Below are 5925 nucleotides of genomic sequence, written 5' to 3'. Positions count from 1 at the left end.
CTACCGCTATCTTATTCCCCATTTCTAAACTTCTCAAAAAATGTATCCATCTACAACTTCTACCTAACCTCATAAATAACCAACTTCTAACCCCTACTCAACATGGTTTCAGACCCGGCCACAGCACTACCACAGCTCTCCTCTCCTTCCTAAAAACAGTTAATAAGGCCCATGACACTGGCCACATCGTGTCCACTCTCCTCCTTGACCTCTCTAAGACATTTGACATTATCTCTCATAACCTTCTTTTCACTAAACTCTCCAAACTAAATCTATCCCACATGTCTATTAACTGGTTTACCAGTTACCTCTCAAACAGGCAACAAGCAGTCAATTGGAAAAAATAGCCACCTCCCCTTTTCTCAATACTCCCACAAGAGTCCCTCAGGGTTCAGTTTTAGGCCCCCTTCTATTCAATATATTCATAAATGATTTCTACCAAGCCATCCTAAATGCCAACCTTGTCCAATATGCCGACGATTCAACAATAATCTGCTCTGCCTCTTCTGTACCCAGCCTAGTTAAATTAACCTAGGATGCCTTCTCCTCCACTGAGCAATGGATGATGGACAGCCATCTAGCACTCGATGCTACTAAAACTAAACTCAGGATATTTACTTCTTCCAAAACCACCACCCTAGATAAAACCTCATTCTCAGTCACCAGTCAAAATAATAGTCCTCTCGAAATAGTCTCTAATGCTAAACTACTAGAAGTCCTGATCGATGACCAGCTAAAGCCTGATAATCATCTACAATTAAATATCAAAAAATCACACAAAAAATAAGCATGCTTTACCGCCACAACCATTACATCTCTCCCTCCACTAGGCTCACCCTCGCCAACACTTACTTTATCCCATCCCTCCTATACGGTGCCTCTATCCTTACTAACCTGCAATCCTCCCTCAAGACTAAACTCACCTCTTGCTATAATAAAATAACAAAATTTGCAACTGGCCATAGATCCACTTCCCATCACTGGACTGCCCTACACCAACTGAACTGGCTCGAGCTGTCCAATTACCTCATCTATATTCAACTTGTCCAAGCAGACAAACTTATTTTCACCCCCTCGCTCTGTCCCTCTCTTGCCACTACCTTTAAAATGCACCAACCAAATAGACTTTTGATATCTAATTCCCAAAATCTAATTGAACTGCATAAACCTGCCCGTCCACCAGACAAACATCTAATGTCCTTCTCTCTAGCATGCCATTGGAATTCCCTCCCATCTCTCATCCACACCATCAGCAGCCACTCTTCATTCAAAACCTTACTTCACTCACACCAAACTTCATTATGGGAATGCTTTTACTCCCACCCCACATAATCTCCCTACACTATAGCTACTCTCTATAAGCTATAATTCATAAGAGCCGTCCATTGTTTTGTACCCCTAATAAACTATAGGAATTAGCATAACTCCTAGAATGGTACAATTCAGTAGCCTAGAAGTTAACTGCATGAATTAGCATAACTGTTAAAAAAATTTTGACTATTTCTGTTATTGCATTGTGCTAATATGTTAAGCTGTTAAAAAGTTTGTTTGCAAATATTACTCTTACTGCATTGTACTAATATGTGCTCTCTACTAATATGTGTTTTTCTATTTGTTTAATTTTGCTTCATTTGTGCACATTTCAATTCTCTAATAACTTACTCATGTTAAATCTGTAATTTGTAATTTTCTGGAGCTTTTCTCCCCAGGACTCCATTGAAAATGGGTTCTTCGTGGCCCAATGGACTATCCTGGCAAACAAACTATAAATAAATAAATAAATAAATAAATAAATAAATAATCATTCTGGACTGTGTGGGGATGGAAGAGCTTGAAAGGGATGTCAATGGTGTTTTGGAGAAAGAAGAAGTATGCTGGTAGGTGAAATTAAATACATTCAGAAAAACTGGACTTTACTATTATTGCTGTATTAAGACTGTATTGAATTTACGTAAGCTGCCATACAATCTGTAAAGGTTTTTGAGGAAATATTTTTAGTATTAAAATATACTAAATAATAAAAATGATGTGTAGAATGTATATATATATATATATATATATATATATATATATATATATATATATATATATATATATATATATATATATATATATATATATATATATATATGTGTTTAGTTACTTTAACCTCAATATTGCTTTGATTAGATTTATTGCATCACACCATAGTTGGGCGTGCCTTCGTTGAAGGGTGGGCGTCGAGCTGGCACCTCGGCACCGTAAAAATCTACTGCCAATCATTAGCAGACCGGAGTTCCGCTGTGGCGACCCCTAACAGGGAAAAGCTGAAAGAAGAACCATAGTTTTAAACGATAAATTCAAAACACACATCATTTCTTGCCACTATTACCATATAGTATTGGTATAATCTTCCCATTTACCATACTGCTGGACATTCATGCACACACCTGCACTTTTATACATTACTAGTTTACTTCATTCACTGTTTTCTGCACTTTTGTATGTTTTTTCTACTAGTTTTCATTGTATAAACATATTTTGGGGCTGCAAACATGAACATTTTTTTTCTTTTTCTGAGCTGTTAACTGCTTAGATTGTTATGTGCACTAATACACATGTATGGATGATTACCAGATGATATTATTAGGCAGATGTATTGTTATATTTACAGTGTTCTAGTTAGATTATGTTTATGGTTAGATGGCTATGTGCTTTTTCTTGATTTTAGTTCTTGTCACAGACTTGATGAAGGCTTTATTGCATTAGGTAGCCGAAAGTGATTTTAGTTAAAAGTCTTTTTATGTGTATTTTATGCTTTTCTTAATACCTGATTTTGTAATGTGGGTTGCAAATAGATAGGTAGTGTTTTCCTTAACTAGATCTAATTTGATCCAGTAAGCAGCAGTGTGTGTGTATGTGTGTGTGTGTGTGTGTGTGTGTGTGGTACTTGTTGTTCTAAAATGCACTTTTACGGCCCTGTTTATATTGTTTGCCTTGAATAGCCTGGTTTAAAATTAAACAATATGTACATTTTTGGGTTGGAGACAGTGGCATTGACAAAAAGGCAGGAGTTTGAGCTGGATGTGGCAGAATTAAAGATGTTAAGATTTGCACTGGGTGTGACGAGGGTGGACAGGATTAGGAATAAGTATATTAGAGGGTCAGCCCAGGTTGGAAGGTTTGGAGACAAAGCCAGAGAGGCACGATTACATTGGTTTGGACATGTGCTGAGGAGGGATGCTGAGGTATATTGGGAAAAAATATGCTAAGGATGAAGCTACCAGTTAACAGGAAAAGAAGAAGGCCTAAGATAAGGTTTATGGATGTGGTGAGAGAGGACATGCAGGTGGTTGGTGTGACAGAGCAAGATGCAGAGGACAGGAAAAAATGAAAGCAGGTGATCTGCTGTGGCAACCCCTAATGGGAACAGACAAAAGAAGATGATATTTTCTGCACCTACTTTTAAGTATAAAAAAGATGATATGTTTAACATTGTTGAAATATTTCTGATTTTTTTATTACTCAGGATTGCTGGTCTGTGATAAATAAAGGCTTGTTGCTTTGGACCACTACCTGGGTTTCATGATTTTTGGAAATTTTTATGACTGAGCTCATCCATGAAGTCTTAAGACCAATAGTTTCTTTGTTTTTTATTTTTTCCTCAACACATGTGGTGGAGAGGTTGGAACAAGACAGTTGTTGTGCTTGTTTATATATATATAATATATATATATATATATATATATATATATATATATATATATATATATATATATATATATATGTTAATAGGTTCATAGGTAGGTACTAGGCTATTGGCCCTAGGGCCTATACAAGCTTAGCCAAAAAGGTACCCTGGCTTTCGCCACACAAGAAAATTATTTTCCTGTGCCCCTGTCAAGCAGAACCACACAAGTGATCCCTGGGGTGACTTTCCTATTACCCATCCAATCATCAAGATTTTTCTTGAAGAGTACTAATGAGAAGCTCTGTTTGGCTCTGTTTTATATAGATAGGTAGTCTGTTCCAGAGTATGTGAAGTCTCTGGGACAGGAATCTATCCCTCCAGCATGTTCTGTTTATTGCGGTGACAAGGTTTAGGTCCCTAGAGCGTGTAGCTCGGAGGGATTGGGATTTCTTTAAGTGGAGCATGTCCAACAGTTCTTGGTTTGACATAGCTTTGTATGTTAGGCAGAGATCGCCTCTGAGTAGGCGATATGCGACGGAGTAAAGCTGGAGTTTTTTGAATCGGTCTGCATAAGGCATCTGTTTGAGACCAGTAATCCTCTTTGTGATGTATTTTTGTGGCCTTTTCCAGTTGTTGTAGATGTATTTTGAGGTACATACCAAATGGGGCATTGTACTCTATAATGGGTCTAATGAGTGATGAGTAGAGGGGAACAAAGACCTCTTTTTTTCTGGATGAGAAACCTTTTATGATGAGGTGTGCTACATAGAAGGATTTCCTGACCACTGTGGTGATGTGATTATTAAAGGAGAGACTACTGTCCACCTGTGTCCCAAGGTCTCTTATCACACTTTTGGTGTTAAGTAGACTACCGCCTATGTGGTGATTCATGGGTACAGAGTTTTTACCAAAGGGGATGACAATGCACTTTTTGGCATTGAGATTGAGACCATGGCTTTGACACCAGGCATCTGTCTCAGTGAGGCCCTTTTGTAGGATGTCCACATCATTAGGAGTTTCGATTATGGTTCCTAGTTTGCAGTCATCTGCAAATTTTGTTAGCCAAAGACCTTCTGTGTTAGCCTGTACTTCAGAGAAGTAGATACCAAACAGGAGAAGACCCAGGACTGAACCCTGTGTACTCCACTTGTCACTGGTCTGAAGTCTGATTTGGAGTCTGCTACTTTCACAGTGTGCATTCTGTCAGTAAGAAGCCAGCACCTAGGATGTATGAAGAAATATTTATTGGAACTAGACCGGTTTCAACACATATCTTTCATCAGTAATATGAACATAGGCAATGGGGAAAGACCCAACCTTAAGTACCTGTTCCAATCAAAAATTCTGACATCATATCCTGTTAGGAAATGAAAAACATGTTATAGATATGCAATACAAAAGTGATTATTACAAAGACAAAATTGAAATTAAATAAGAAACCCACAAGTATACAGGGCACAAAGACTCAATAGAAGAAGCATTATAATTTATCATTAAGTCCAGGGGAAAAAAGAGCACCTAATTTTACTATCCATTTCCTTTCTTTACTATTAAGTATATCATGCCAACCAGTTTTAAAGGATCGATTGCCTGTGATATTATCAATAATAGCAAATGAAAACTTAGCAGTAGGATGATTCAACGTGTGTCTATATAAGCCATTGGTAACCCGGGCATTTCTGATGTCACCCATGTGTACAGACATTCTAACCCTAAGTTGTCTGGATGTTTGACCCACATAGAAGGCTTGGCAAGTGCATGTGGCAAGATAAACAACCCAGTCCATATTACAATTACCAAAACAGTGTATATTGTAAAGTTGTCCTGTATTTCTGCTAGTGAAGTTTTGGTTTTGAATATATACTTGCAAAAGGAGCAATGTCCACAAGGATATGATCCAACCAATTTGTCCCGCATAAGAGTTTGTTGTTGATAATTGTCATTTCGAAAATATGCTTTTTTGTAATATGAAAAGTGAGACCCTAGGGTTTTGCCCTTTCTGTATGAAAATAAACATCTGTCCCCCAGGAACTGATCCAACTTCGAATGAGTTTTAAGAATATTCCAATGCTTATTAACTATGTCTAGAAAATTCACTGTATTCCTACCATAAGTGGTCACAAGCCTCAAAGTATCCTGATTGTCACACTTATGATGTGGTTGATATTGTAATAATGTGTCCATTGATCTATTTTTTGGCCATTGTAAGGCTGAATTGACATTATCTTTAGCATAACCCCTTGCTATAAATCTGT

The sequence above is a fragment of the Protopterus annectens genome, chromosome 13.part0 (genome assembly GCF_019279795.1).
Source record: "Protopterus annectens isolate FY-2018-M chromosome 13.part0, PAN1.0, whole genome shotgun sequence".
Classification (NCBI taxonomy): domain Eukaryota; kingdom Metazoa; phylum Chordata; order Ceratodontiformes; family Protopteridae; genus Protopterus; species Protopterus annectens.
This window is presented reverse-complemented; position numbering follows the sequence as displayed.